At 35.0% G+C, this 16299-nt stretch overlaps 2 protein-coding genes and 1 long non-coding RNA gene across 4 annotated transcripts in view; 1 reads left to right on the top strand and 2 right to left on the bottom strand.

The window, feature by feature from the left end:
* LOC127839158 (uncharacterized) overlaps nt 1-5786 on the bottom strand; it is a 28498-nt gene extending 22712 nt beyond the window's left edge. Inside the window, exon 1 of the long non-coding RNA XR_008030186.1 lies at nt 5775-5786. This is a non-coding gene — a long non-coding RNA (uncharacterized LOC127839158). The remainder of the gene's footprint in view (nt 1-5774) is intronic.
* LOC127839489 (collagen alpha-1(XII) chain-like) overlaps nt 1-16299 on the bottom strand; it is a 308993-nt gene that overhangs the window by 51717 nt on the left and 240977 nt on the right. The gene's annotated exons all lie outside the window — the stretch shown is intronic.
* LOC127839150 (ral guanine nucleotide dissociation stimulator-like 1) overlaps nt 1-16299 on the top strand; it is a 357707-nt gene that overhangs the window by 118369 nt on the left and 223039 nt on the right. The window lies entirely within an intron of this gene.

Here is a 16299-nt window from a genome sequence, read left to right as displayed (position 1 = left end):
GATTTTTAAAGGTTTTTACCCTACATGGTCATGGCGGCCATCTTGGTTATGTGATCAAAATTTTTTTTAACAATTCTTTTGTCCCATGACCTAGGGATGCTCCACATGAAATTTAGTTGAAATTGGCTCAATGGTTTAGTAGAAGAAGATGTTTACAAATTGTTTACAGACGGACGGACGGACAGACGGACGCCGGACGCTGAGTGATCACAATAGCTCACCTCGAGCTATCGCTCAGGTGAGCTAAAAACATTTCTAACTTAGCCAAGTGACTTGCGGAAGTAAGTAAACGATGGACAATTTAAGAAACATATACTTCGTTAAAATGAAAGCAATTTTAAACATGTGTGTTCTCATACTGCTCGTCGGGTCCAAGAAATATATCCAAATCATCCCCAAAAAATAAATGCTGCAAGCTATAGATCCCGCAATTACGTATTTGCTGAGTGTTCTTATGTCATTTGCGAGTTTTAATTTGGGTAAATACATTCATATTGAACTGTTCAGTACGACTAAAGTTATAGTCAAACATATACATTTTCGTGTAAATAGAAATAAGTGCGGATACTTTGTTAGCGGTGTAAGGGCCTCAGCAAAAATATATGTAAGTAAAAATAAATAGTTTGTACATGAAGAAACATCTGTTAGGACTCCGGACCATTTTAAAGGGACCTGTTCACGTTTTGATAAAATGAATATAAACATGAAACATAAAATGTTTCATGTTTGGAAATGTTCGTTGTATTTTTAAAAAAAAAAGAAAACAGTATTACGAGAGTTGCCTTCAAAATGAACAAAAGGAATCCGTGTTTTTTCAAGTACATTCACGGTTTTCTCGAACCATTGTTGTGTTAAATACTATACTTCAATGAACATGCAATTTGTCAATATTATTCAACATGCCTCATAAGAAAATTAGTGAAGCTGTGAAGGGCATTGTTTTAGGCTTTTTGAGATGCAAATGCAGTCACAGAAGCATTCAAATGAACTAAAATGATGGACCCTGCTATTTCTTTGGGAAATATTCGGAATATTCGACATGACGCTACTGTATAGCGCAGAACAACGCCTGGTGGTGCTACAAATTCAACTTCAAGTAGACGTCTATATACGGTCACGCCTGACGTCGTATGCAAAATTCGTCGGTGGATCTCTAAAATCAATCCGCCGACCCAGAGAAAAAAGGCATTGGACACAGGAATGTTCAAGGGAACAGTATTCTACATCATAAGGCATGTTGTGAAAGCAAAACTACGGAAGAAGTTCAAGGCTTATCAGCTCAACATGGCACAGATACAGAAGCGCAGGGCCAGGCCTTGGAAGCTATATATTTTAAGCTTAAATGTGGCAAGTGGAGAGATTATGTTACATCTGACGAGCGATGTTTTATCTTGGTGGAAGTTATGGGAGAAGAAAAGTATGTTATGTCAGAATGGGAGAAAACGTTGGCGATAAACTGAAATTTGTAAAACGTGATGCGTTTGCCCGTGGCTTCATGGCGTGTGCTGCTTTATCGTCCAGAGGTAAATCAGTGATCAGAATAATTCCCAAAGGGACCAAGGTAAACTCAGAATACTATATCAATAAAGTTCTGAAACAATTTATACGAAAGGATGTACCGAGACTCTTTCCGGAGGATAAACACGTCATGACTTTCCACCAGGACAGTGCATCTAGCCACAATTTTAAACACTGTTTTCTAAAACAAATATAAAAACATTAAGTTCATAACACCCGAAGAATTGACTTAAGTCTCTAGATGCGGCCCAAATGGATTTTGGTATATGGGGATACTAAAACGACGCTTACAGAATCGACACGTAAACTCACTTTCTGGTCTAAAAAGAGCTCTGAAGGACGAATGGCGCAAATTGGAACAAACAACCATCAACTAGACGTTGTAATCTTGGCCAAAGCGTTGCAGGATAAGTTACAATTGCCATGAATCTCATATTGAGCATTTGTTGCAAAAAAAAAATGTATTTAGATTATAAATTATTCATATTTTTGTTTTGTTCGTCATGAAATTGGGCACCTCTCGTACTGAACATTTATGATGCCTTTAAATATCCATTATATGCATCGTTTGGCGATTTAAAAACCTGAAATGTATAAAGAGTTACAAAAGCGATACGATTGAATAATTTGGAATGTTGAATTGATATCGTTATATTTTGTGACATTACGAGGAATGCTTATACAAAGTATAATATATGCCATGAACTATATCAGCATGGATGAAGAAGTGGTTAAAGCACTAGGCGTTTACTCCAAGTGTCAGTGGTTCGGGTCTAGGTAAGGATTTTTGTTTTATACTGCAGCTCTTTAGTTCCGATGTTTACATTTATCAATTTAAAGCATTTAATTACAAACTTCAAACCAGGTCAAAAATCAGTAAACAAGCCCCTTTAATATATACAGATTTATCATATCCGTTTTATGCGGCGGCCACTAAAAAACGGAAACCGTCGCTTGCTGAAACAATAACAACATTATTGTCCTTAATTCATGACTCACTGACTCACTGTTCTTTTTCCACGAATGGTGTATTTTTAGTTTGTTTTTGGAATAGTTTGCAGACGGATAAGCTGCACGATGCTGAGTGTTTATATCGTTATTCAAAAACGTTTTCCTGCCAACAAGAAGTGTCCATATTGCAAATTACTAGAAGTTGGTATACACGTTTTAATAAAACGTACTTAACCCACCGCGAACGACAACGAAATGATGGTCAGAACATTTATCATTATACTCAGTTATATACATGGTTAATTTGTAAATTCACACATTCATTAAAAAAAAATATAAGAAATTACTTGACGTACACATTATTACCTTTTATAAATTATTCACTCGAAATGCATTCAAGTAAGAGTTTACAATAATTAATGAATCAAATTAACTTAATTGACTCGCGTCATGCGAAAATTGGTCTTATGCCATATGAGACCTGCGTAGCTTCAGACCTGCCTGCGCATTTGCGCAGTCTGGATAAACGATACCCAATCCGCTACGGAGACCAAGAAACCTTAGGTGACATTATAGCGGACAGCGTAGATCTTGGCCGCCCGTAGTTAAATCCGATGTTCGCATGTCCGTGAGTATAACGAATACCCATTTAACATAATCTAAAAAACATCAAGAATTGTCTAATGTCAGATATTGCTGACAGTCAGACCCTCGGACTTGCCTAATTTACAAAAAAGGCGTAAAAAAAGTTGTTTGTTTTCACCAACCCAATTGCACGAACGTCCCTACGTGTTTGTGCGAACCACACCCTGATTTTCGGTATTGCAATATTAGTTTTTGATCATATTCACTAAAATAACTATAACATAAAAAAACAAGGGACAAAATTGTCACAAAACCAGGTTTTCATTGTGAAAAAAAAATCTGATAAAGGGAGAAAACTCAAACTGAACTTTTGAAATGAACAAACAAAATTAACCCCCTTTGTAAGTTTGTTTTTTAAAAAAATCTATTTTTAGTCGTGGCGACCTTGACATTGGAGATATTGACGTGATTCTTTCGTGCGACACACCGTCCCATGATGGTGAACAAATGTGCCAAATGATTTTAAAATCTCACAATGAATGACATAGTTATGGTCAGGACAAGCTCATTTATGGCCATTTTTGACATTTGAACTCAAAGTGTGACCTTGACCTTGGAGATATCGACGTAATTATTTCGCGGTACACACCGTCCAATGATGGTGAACAAATGTGCCAAATGATTTTAAAATCTGACAAGGAACGACATAGTTATAGCCCGCCAGCCAGCCCGCCAGCCCGCCAGCCAGCCAGCCCGCCAGCCCGCCCGCATTCGCCAATCTAATAACCAGTTTTTTCCTTCGGAAAACCTGGCTAACAATCGATCAAATTTACTTAACTGACTTCAAATTGACCAAAACCATATAAATATAATGTTAAATACAAGGTGGGAATATTTCTGCATGTCATGGCATATTCTTATTAAGGGTAATCAATCGCAAAAGAAAAATTTAGAAAACAAAACTAACGTTTAGTCGACCTACCTACCATCATGTTTTGCTATGTTAGTGAAACTTTCTTTTGGACTAACTATACGAAAACTTTGTACTTATGTGCTCTATAATCCCTAAATAATCTAGCTTTCACCTGCCAACATGTTTTGCTTAATTGGTAATTGTTGGCTCAGGTACTACTTAAAAGTACCCGGGTACTCTGAAGTATACTACCATGTACCCCGGGTACGGAGAATACGCTTAAAGGCACCCGGCCATACTCCGGCGTACTTTTAAACATATTTCCACACATATTAACACAGCATGGACATGGACCTATTTGTGTAGGTCCCTGGCATGAATATTTAATAAAGACATACGTTAAGAGAAATCTTGAGAACACAATAGGAACTATTTAAGTATTTTTAAGGCTAATTATTTTTCATGTTGAACATTTCAATCGTGAATTAAGATGTTATTAAGAAAATTTAATAAATAATTAAAACAGTTAAGTAAATATTGAGAACAGCACAAACAACGTTTATTTCAGGCAATAAACTTTGATTTTACATGTCAAACGTTATTTAAATAAAAAATAAGAAAGTTATAGACAAAAGCTGATATGTCCTTTTCAATAAAAAAAGTATGACATGTCCTGACATCTTACACAGTTTTCAAAACGAATAACTCCTGTACTTGTTCATTTAAAATCACAAAAATCATTTTCGGCTAGACATTTTTGTCTTAGCTTGAGAGCGATTTTTAAATAAACGATTGCTAAAAACCACTTTAGTTTTAGACTTAACTAGATACATAATTTAAATTAAAAAAAAATATACCTGAAATCTAACAGAGTTCCGCTAATAAATATTTCCGGACCAATTTTAGAATCACAAACTTCATTTCGGCTATAGATGTGTATATTACCTTTAAAATGAAACTTACAAGGGAAATATTAATAACGAAACGGTAACTGTTTAGACAAACAAAGATATGTTCTATTCAATAAAAAAAGCCATCCTCGGTCTTTTAGTACTGTTTATTGGAATAAAGCGGGTGTAAACTATGATAACGTTGTAATCTGCCGAATTCTTCAGTACCGTTTTCAGTATCGGTTGACGTAATATCCAATATGGCGGCGGTCAATTTATGGATTCTGGGATTGTCTATCGGGGCATATGAAATTCCAACCATCGCAGCGACCTAGATCGGCCAGGGGCGATAAGAATGGACAGGGATAACGTGCACGAATAAATATTGCAGTCGGCTCTTTTATTATCGGCGAATACGAAAATAAAAAATACGTTTTCAGAAATCGCAATAAAAATTTTTAGGTCGGGGGGTAAAAAGTGGGTCGGTCGGTAAAGGGCAAACAAACTTAATTTTAATTTAGGCCTAAGGTAAATGATGAAGGGGACACGTGCTACAACAATCCTATGTTTAACTCGGACGCGACATCCTTTCAAGCCGGAACCATGACTGTTAGCATATTGTGAGAAAACAATACCAAACACAAGCTTATTGTAGGGTTACAAGTAGCATATCAACTCAGCTGTACTGCATGCATGCTCAGGAACAAGAATAAACCCGTTCAGTGCCAACTTCCACTGACAACAAAGCACAAGCTTTACGTGTGAGGACGCGGAACTATCGATACAAACTGCATGGGGAATTGCACGACGGCAAGGGTTTGAGTGACCACAAACCTGATTATGACATTATTTCACACCTTAAGCCTCATGAATATGCTTATTTGCTTGTGTACATGATAATAATTTGGTAGTATTACCTGTTTTGCCATCAACAACCCTTATCCAGTAGCCCTCGGCTTAGTTGCAGACATTCCTCTAGCTGAAAAAGTCAAAATTCCTAATAGAAATAGATATAAAATGAAAAAACAAACATGCATTTATGTATTTTAAGTGTATTTCTATGAATAATATGAAGTGATAAAGCTTGTTATATTCATGATTGTACTAAATATGAAGACTGGCTCAGGTAAGCATCTGTTGCACTGTACATACTGTTAAAATGTCTGCCATTCCATGTCGGAGAAATGGGGCTCTGTTTGAATGTTCATGCTTTACGCACAAGCTATTGATGCGTTACTGGATCACGAAGTCCCTGGCGTTGAATTCTGACTTCATGTAGCACATTAACACTACACAGTCAACCAATATGCCTTTGAATTTAAGTTTGAAAGCAATTTGGCCCTTATTCGGCTATGTAAGGGTGGGGGTCCACTTGAAAATTGACTATTTCACGTCAAATAATCTGAATTCATGCATTTATTGCACTTATTTTCTTCTCTTTTGCTAAGAAATGACCAACAATCAGCTTTCCCAGTCATATCTTGCACTTGCAGATGGTATTTCATTTTTTCCTAAAGTTAGTTAAGTTCACAATATACCAAAAGATTTCCTACACAAATTCAATGTAAAAGCAATAACTTTAACCAAAAATAAAGTCAAACTTTTCCGCATAGAGATCCTCATAACCATACCTTTTCTCGAAGAGCATTCCGAGCCGAATTGATTTAAGCAATAAAAAAGATAGGTCACGCGGTTTGAAAGAAAGAACTCGTCACGAATCAAAAGTCACTGTTTTACGGCCATCTATTTACCGGCTTCTATCCAGTTCATGAGGGTTTCCTGCCATCTGTCAAAGTCTTATGTAGTCTCCAATCTGCAGATAAAAGAGTGAATTTCTAGTAAACAACAATGTTTTCCCTGCCACATGCTCACAGAAATATTCTTTAATTAAGTCATGGCAAGTGACCCTACAGAGAACCGTGTTTTCAAATAAATGATGTTCATGTTTTTAGAGAGTATAGCATTGCACTCCAAAAAGATTTAGTATATTGTAAGCTAAAGGAGAAATAAATTCTGTTTAAAATGAGTTTTTCTTGCATATTATTATCTTCCTATTCATATTGCACCAATATATTAAGTTTGGCTGGATTATCAGTCCATTTGGCCATTTTATATCATATTTTCACATGCGGGTGTTTTCTGTCCGAAGAAGGCGATTTTAGGCCTATTAAAGCCCATTTTTAGGCCCATTTATTTACCAGACCAACAATGATATATTCTAGCATATAATGTCATGGATGCCTTCAAGTGCAGCAGAAGGTCAATATGCACAGCCAGCTCTCATTTAGAGTTTCAAGAGAATACAAAATTTAATATTTTGGGCACATAGCAAAACTAATTTGAAATCATGGAGAATATACAAATTACAAATGCAATTCCTAATGGCAATAAGTAAGTTTTCAATCCTTATTGTCTTTCTGATATGTATTAAAAACAACGGTAGTGGATCCAGTGCGGCTAGAAGGTGATTCAGGTAAATTTTGCATAATTTCGCGACCTGTCAAATTGTGTTCCTGCATAATATATTGTCTTGAAAGCATATTTTGTCATATACTATGTTTAAATGCTATCTTGTGATGCAAGGAACCTCAGGCCCAGTGAGAGAATCTTCTCCACAGCAGGAGACCCTGTCAGTGCTCATAGGGCTTGCCTTGTTGCAATAATTCACCTCTCAGCTTAATAACCCAATGGTTAGCTGAGAGTTGCAATGCGCCGTCTCTTGCCCATGGGTGCAAAATTTAATAAACTATGCAATGGTTAAGGAACACTGAAACTGCAAGATCTTATCAAGGTTTACCTGTCGAAACCACAAACTCATACGAATGGTACCATTAAAACAATAAATAATTGCTTTTTATTGACTTAGTTTTGCTTTCGTACGCTGTATCCGCCATATTGGAAAATTAACCCAATATTGGTTAGGTCGCAGTACACCAATATTTTGCACATCGTGTTATGTGTTGGAGCCAACAAAGTCGATAACGATGTGGTATTCGATACAGAATACACTGTTTCAATTTAAACATAAAACATGTCAGCGAGGAAAGTGTATTGAAACATCGTCGTGTTTTTATAGGGTGCATGCAAAGGATTACATTCGTAGGTTGCCATTCAGGTTAATTTAACATGTTTATGAAGTTTATTCATTAATTTCCTCAATTTGTCTCGAACGACGTCTGTTTAGTGAAGCGCACGGATTTTCTGTGCTGAACTACACCCATGTTTATGAAGGGGTGCATATGGACTGACAGAGCAGCCATAGCAAAAATTATCAAAAGCTCTGGCAGTCCGTTTATATGGACTAAGGACTTGCCAGGACCCGGGCAATGTTGATATGTTAATTTTTGTGAAAACAAACATCAAACTTATGAACAGTGAAAAGTGTATTTTAACGAACAAACTATTAAGTGAATAAGTGTTACGATTTCGTTTTATTTGGACATCGCTACAATGTTAAACGAGAAATGGATTATGTTTTTTTGTTAATAAATGTTTAATGTATTTTAGTCAATTTATACTTCTAAAACATTGATTACTTTAATTTAGACAGAAAATTCTAATTTTCTCTTATCTGAGGGATCCGGATCCGAAAAAGTGCTAGAACCCATATTTGGATTCGGATTCGCATCCGAACAAATTTTTGGATTCGTTGCAGCCCTACCATTTGGTATGGGGTTAGCCTCTAGATAACCTGGCTCAAATATCTATAAATAAATAGTCTATTTATAGATAAAGTAGGGAAAGGGATTAAACTACGGTATCTTGATCTTCTCGATTATTTATTAAAAATGATTATTAAAGAAAAACGCCTTTTTAGGTCTTAACCAATTAAGAATGGAAATATTGGTTATAAATTAATAAATTTATATTTTATTCAAGGTATTCAGAACATTTTAAGATTAAATATATTGCACACTGATAATAAATAGATTAATAATTTTGAAAACACTAGGGCTTTGTTTGTAGTTTAATTATATAACAGTATGAAATACCCCCCAAAAAAATCAATAATTGTAAACAGAACAGGGTTTCATTCAATTATTTATTTATGTATTAATGTATTTTATTATGTATTAATGTATTTTTTATGTATGTATTTATTTATTCATTCAGTCATGCGTTCATTCATGCGTTTATTCATTCGTTCATGTATTTCTTTCTTTATTTATTTATTCATCTATTTATTTATCTATCTATCTATTTATCTATTCATTCGGTTTGTGCATACGTGAGCTTATTCATTGGTTTCTTGGTTCGTTCGTTCGTTCGTAATTTCTTTCAGTCAGCAAGCGAGCGAGCGAGCCGGCCTGTCGGTCGTGCGCTCGTTTTTTTTTTTGTTCGTTCATGCGTCCGTCCGTTTGTTTGTTCGTTCGTTCGTTTGTGCGTTTGAGCTTTTATGCGTTCATCATCATCATCTTCTTCTTTTTCTTCATCATAATCATCATCCTCCTCCTCCTCCTCCTTCCTATCCTCATCATCAACATCTTCATTTTTATTTTTATTTTTTTCATTTCTTTATATATTTGTATTATTTGTACTGTTTTATATTAAATGCATATTATGTAAATGCTGCCACGTTAAAACAAAATAAATGTTGAATAAAGTTACAAAATCGATTGGTGATATCGTCACATAGCAGGAGGACTGGGTGCCTTGGGTACTTTAAGACTTCTCATGCCGAAAGGGTGATTGATGTCGGTGTGTCATGCTACATTGTCCTGTTTATTGACCCTTAATGTGATAAAGCCGCTTTTAATAATGGTGATAACTGTACTTTATATTGCTAAACAATACGAGACTGCGAAAACAAATGCCACAGGTTATTTATTTGACTCTTTCTTGGTTTCAATTTATATTAAAAGTATATTGATTATCTTAAGTGTGTCTTAAGTATGAAAAATTAATACGAAATTACATAAAAACTAGTTGTTAATTTACCAATTGACTATTTTACCTGTGTTCATTTTGTATGAAACTACGATAATGATAGCAAGAAATATCCTTTTTTTAAAGATGCGCAGTGCATATCCCGATCGTGAAAATTAAGGTTGAAATAAAACGTTTATATTTAAATTACTGATTTTTTATGTTTTAAGTCGCATATCAAACACGTCAAATGTTGTATGTAGTGTATTGTATATTTACGTATGACAGTTTGAAGTCATGCTGATATTATGTATAAATCAATAAAAAGGGCATATCACATTTCCCGTGCACTTGTTTACACTTATTGTAGTATTTGCCGGGAAAGAAAACCATACAGGAAGTATCAAGTAAATGAATGTAAACGCGTAATCAAACTGCACACTTGTATGCTTTTATGTAACTTGAACTACATTTAGCACTGTTATATGCGTCCTCATATGGCATATTATGTATGTAGCATACGTCTATTCTCAACGATTGAACTATATGGTATTTAAGTATTTCATTTAGACCATGTTGTCTTTCCACACATTCTATGACTACTTGAGTTTTTTAATTGGACAATCTAACCACAATACTTTACGTTGTCGGTTCAGGAACAATTTAAAAGTACACCGGATACTATTAAGTATACACAAAGTAGCCCCGAGTACGGAACAGATACTCAAAAGTAGCACGGAGTATGACCGGTTGTCTTTAAGCGTATTTTCCATACCCGGAGTACATAGTAGTATACTTTAGAGTACCCGCGGTACTTTAAAGTAGTAGCTGAGTCAACAACGAAAATCGAGCCTTAATGAATAACGCCAGTGGAAAGTCACGGAGAAAATCTTGCAGATAAGTAGATGTACAAATAGTTAAAATATCTGTTCAGCTATATTAATTATGAATTGGTACTGTTTGTATTCGGTGGTTAGTAATAACGACCAAAATCTGGTCGCTACTAAAAGAACATAGACAGATTTATTTCCACCATTGTTTGTATTATTCGAATGTTTTGCCCCGTGAATATTTTCTCTCTCAAAAGCCTCTTTATAATAGCTTAGAAGCGAGGAGACGTGTGATGGCATGACAAAGAATTAGCAGGTAGTGATAAATAAATGTTGAGAGAGTTATGAGGAATCAGAAAGAAATAATGACGAAAAGGGAATTAATGAGATGACAGAAAGAAGGAATAAGAAGGAATTGATGCGGCTTTGAAGAGGATGTGAAGAGTCAGTGGATTGAGTAAACATATAGGGGAAGAATTTTAGAGAATGTGCGGAAGAAGTGAGGAAGAATTGTGTAAAAGGGAGGAGTAATCTTTTGAACTTTTGAGGAATTGAGCGGGTATGGGCAGGCAAAAGGCAGTGAGGATGAAGTGAGGTAGGATGAAGTGAAGAAGGATGGAGTAGTAGATAGGAGTAATGTTTAGAAATTGAAGAGGAGACAATGAGGAGTCAGTAAGGAGGCAATTTGGAATAATAAATGGGAAGTGGAATGAAATACGAAATTATGTAAAAATTAAATACATGTTAATAAAGCACTCTATATCGGTATTTCACATCATAAGATTTAATAAAAAATCAACCACTTACATATTGTTACCTATTTACATAATCCAGTTCCAAAAATAAAGACTCCTCTTTGTCTATATATGCGTATCGTAAAGATTATGTTAGTTGTACGTACGAAAGTTATTAATAAATCAATTGGATTTAAATTGTAATGACGAATCAATGAAAACATGACTCTTACCTTTATTGTATCGCCCAATTCAACTTAAATTCAACAGATGAAACGAAGCATCTAAAGGCGCAAATCCTGGGAATTCATACTAAGTACATCACGAACAAGCGTTAATAAAAATTAAATACATGTAACAATGTATACAACTATGAATATGGTTAACGTCTGTTCAATACAAAATAAAGTACTATTGTTCTTAAATGTACATATACAGTAAAAGTCACATGTCTAGTAGGTTTTAATTTAGGAGTGTTAAATAAAGATACGGTTAGCTCTTATCAGCCAAACGTTTAAGTCTGGGTGTTATCAAAGGTAAGAGATAAACTTTTAACAAACATACACATATCCGTATAAATAAAGGCATGAGTGATGTTCAAAATGTTTGAATGATCACTTAACACAGTGATAATAAATAGGTGTGTGATTTTATGTTGAGATACTCATTGTTCTTAAAATAATAAAGGTAGTACAATTGGCTGGTAGATTTCACTTCAGCAAGCATCATACCAATACAAATATTTCATACATCAAAAAGCACCAAAAGGCGTCCGATATAACCGTGTAGTAATAGTTATATCGGATATGTTTCTGATCTTTCTAAACATGTTCCTTCTGCCATAAAAAATATTCCATATAGAAAGTTAACAAAATATGCCTTTATTCCAATATATTCTGCACGCCAAATATTACACATTCCATAAACAAACGAAAGTTTTTGTTCACACGCAAATTTTGTTTTCTCAAAACAAACAACAAAACAAACACTGCAGTCGTTTCCTACTTTAAAAAAAGTGCACCTGCGATAATAAATATGATATGATCTTCGCCGTTATTATCATGTTTAGTTTATCAAGCATTCATCTCAAACATAATAGCAAAGTAAATTGACGCAGGAACACAATAAATTAAGCGGTCCCTGGAAAAAACACATGCACATATGTAACTGCTTACTTGGTTCTTGTTCAAGAAGTAAAATCGCTAAAAAAACGCAACAAAATCCCGCACAATCGTGATTTTCTATGAACGTTTACACAATATTTTCCTTCTACGAAAACGGCCGCTATTTTAAACGACAAGTAAGAAGTACTCCACCGAGTCAAATTAAAAAATTTGCATCTAACTTGAAAATGGAAATTTTCCCCCTTTTAAATATACAACTAAAATACGTACGTTCAAGAGATCTTTATAAAATTCAAATTAATATTTAAGTCGCCCTACTTCTTATTTATCAGTTGCAAAATTACATTTACCAATCGGCGAAGTCTTGTACCAAAAACGAGAACAATTTAACAATTAATTAGCGAATTATTTTGAGGGCCCCACTCACTCCTCCGCATTTTAACACTCAAACGCCGTGTGCCCATCATTTATGTCCCGTTTTGATACATATTTAACGGTGGTGTATATAATTACTCAATTTAAAAGTTTAAGTTATCCGTGTTAAACTTCCATCAAAGAATGACTACTGCAAAAAGAACTTCGTGAGGGAAATGTACAAGCTAAAACAAGTTGAAATGAAAATCCGAGTAACCTACCAGTCCTCGCCAATAAAGCCTTTCAGCAACTTGTCGTAAAACTTCAAGTACGCTAAGAGATGATATAATCATATTATTAGAAGTTTTGCTGATCAAATGTGAATTTGAAAAGAACGATATATTCAAATGAAGGACAATTAGTTGGTGTCGAATAAGAACAGATGCTTACAATTATTAACAAGGCTAAGGCATAATTGCAAGGTATACAGGAGACCCCACACGTTGAAGGCGCATAACCTTCATAGTTCCTTTTATCTTTTCAAATGCAAAGTTTCATCATCCAAACTGATGTTCGTTTGAAACAACAACACTGAGATTTCGTTGAACATTCGACAGATTTTTCAAGATCTTTTGTGACATAAAAAGTGATTTACATAAATAAATATCTTAACGTCTTGATGTGTTTACCATCATGTATACATTTGTATAATGCGATTTAAGATGTGTGCGGTGTTAAGTAAGTGTACTTTAATGTTAATAACAACCTTACATGACCAATTGAGAGTCATTTATTAATCTTTACATATTTACACTACCACAATTTTTAATAGTAACTTATGTTCTCTTCGAGTTATTTCATTTTGTTGTTGATCGACAGACAGAAGGTAGGGTGAACAGGGGCACGGATAACAAACGTTTAGCCCAATGTGCATACCAATTCAAATGATAATACCTTATATGTACTTTATGAGTTATTACAATTTTTAGTTTTCTTAACATTTAAGAACAAACGACATTACCCTTACATATAGGGAATAATACGCGAATGTCGCAATGTACTTGAATGTATCCGGCATTTTAAAGACAGGGTTTAAAATGCGAACAACACAAAGATTACAACCGAGTGGATAAGATGTAACTTAATGGAATAATTTTCGTTTCGATAATATTTAACGTTATCTTTTTAATCAACTGCTTCCCTTATTAATTGGAAGATTATGTTAATGTCACATATGACTTCATTGGTCGGCTCATCAATATCCATCACTATGCGGAAGTTCTCGTATATAAAGCAGTGTTAACAGTATTTTCACCTTAGGCTTCTAAGGTAATAAAGCACATTCTCATAACAAACCTTTAAGGGATTTTAGTTTTGTCTTTAACATTTGTGAATCGCGCCAGACAGTATCTTTTTCATCGGTCAACACAAAGACGGCTCGATTTGTGTCCGCACCTCCACTCTACATGTTAGTGAAACAAAAAAGAATGTAATGCTTATCTGTTTTTGTCTAATATTAACATCCAGTTCATTAAACGACTAGTACCTTATAAATATTGTCAAATGTAAGTATGACAAATCTCATGATTTAAAACAATTCAGTGAAGAGTATAAAGCCCACCCTGACACTTACTTTTAAGAAGCAATCGCAAACATATTTCGACGTTGGCCGCGGCTATCGCTTTCACAAGAGATGTCCTTCCACCTGTATTCTGGAAAAACCAACTATAATTATTATTTGGTTTCCGTGTAAGATCGAATTTTATTTAATAAGTATGTATACTTATTTTCATTTTTGGCAAACACAGTTACTGACTCGAAACGTTAATGATTACAGCGATGGAATTTTAAGTTTTCAATAAAGGTTGGGTCGAACTTCAAACTGTGAACATAAGACCTTGTATTTGAGATATTGAGTTAATTATAATTAGGGTAATAATTCGAACAAACTAGAGGACCACTATCTAATGTTACATAGCAAATACCAAACCTGTGGAGCTTGAGGTTTCAGAGGGGATAGTTTTAAAGTTTTCAATACATACGCATAAGAAGAACAAGTTACCCCGAGGGCTGGGCCAATTTTGATAGCTGGGGATCATCAAACTATTATGTTTTATACCATATACATGTATAATTTTTCCCAAATCAGTTGTCCACAAATATTTGGGTCCACGAAAAAGTAATTAAAAAACAACACAAAATGTCAAGCTGACAATATGAATGATTTTACAGCATTGTTAATATTTATGAACGAAAATGTATCCAAAATGTGAAACACAATACTGTAAAGTCGTATATGACCAAGGACCCAGTGTTAAGCTGTCGGATTCTGTCGCTGAGTTTTACAGGGCGGCCGTTCTTCAACCAGACGACCTTTGGCGGGGGGTCACCACCCACAGAACAAGCCAGCACCACTCGCTCTGCCACGGTGACCGCCTTGTTGCCAGGCGGCGTGAGGATCTCCGGAGGAGCTGCAAGGAGAACTCACTCCATGAGTAACTGTTGAACTGATTAGAAGCACTGAAAGGGGGAGTAACTATTGAACTGGTAAGAAGCACTGAAAGGGGGAGTAACTCTATGAGTAACTATTAAACTGCAATAAGGGGAACTAACTCCATGAGCAACTATTGAACTGGTAAGAAGCACTGAAAGGGGGAATAACTTTATGAGTAACTATTGCACTGCAATAAGGGGAACTAACTCCATGAGTGACTATTGAACTGGTAAGAAGCACTGAAAGGGGGAGTAACTCCATGAGTAACTATTCAACTGGTTACAGGGGAAGTAACTCCATGAGTAATTGAGCCTCGTCTTGGGAAAACTTGGCTTAAAGCAATCTGCACAGGAAATTTTAATGGAACAAAGAAAAATACAAATAGACCGCACATAATAAATTATCTCATTAAGGCATTCAAACGACATAACCCCTAATAGGTTCAAGGTAAAGGGTATACTGTACATTTTAAACTATGGTGGAGCAGAAGCTATAGCATCTTTTATAAAACTGACACAGCAGTTTTAAACATAAGCATTAAAAGGAGTCCTTCCAAGTTTGAAAACAATGATCTTGGCAATAAAGCAAACTACCTAGCACAATTGTTCTCTCAACGCCGCTGTTATTCTGGAAATATTCTCTCGTCACATTATGTACGTAGTCTTTCATGGCTACCACACCCTCCCCTACAAATTCTTGTATAAATCTGAAAAAAAAACATCACGCCAAATACTGTCCAGGCATTTAGAGAAAATTGGGCTTAAAACAATTTTGTAACTCGGCCCAACACTTTTGATGAATAGGGATTAAACATTTGCCAAGCATGCAGTCTGCAAAGGCTGATGCTAATTGTTTAAAAGCCCATGAAAAAAATCAACAAATCAACAAATGTTGAATGTTTCGAAATCGGCTAACGAAGATATAATTGGCAAAATGTTGTTTTCTAACCTTCCATTATGGCAAACTGCATTAACAAAAACGTTTCAGATTAAAAAAAAATGACTTCTTTTGGTGGTTGAAAAATATAGTATAAATCAATC

The sequence above is a fragment of the Dreissena polymorpha genome, chromosome 7 (assembly GCF_020536995.1).
Source record: "Dreissena polymorpha isolate Duluth1 chromosome 7, UMN_Dpol_1.0, whole genome shotgun sequence".
NCBI lineage: Eukaryota > Metazoa > Mollusca > Bivalvia > Myida > Dreissenidae > Dreissena > Dreissena polymorpha.
This window is presented reverse-complemented; position numbering and strand designations above follow the sequence as displayed.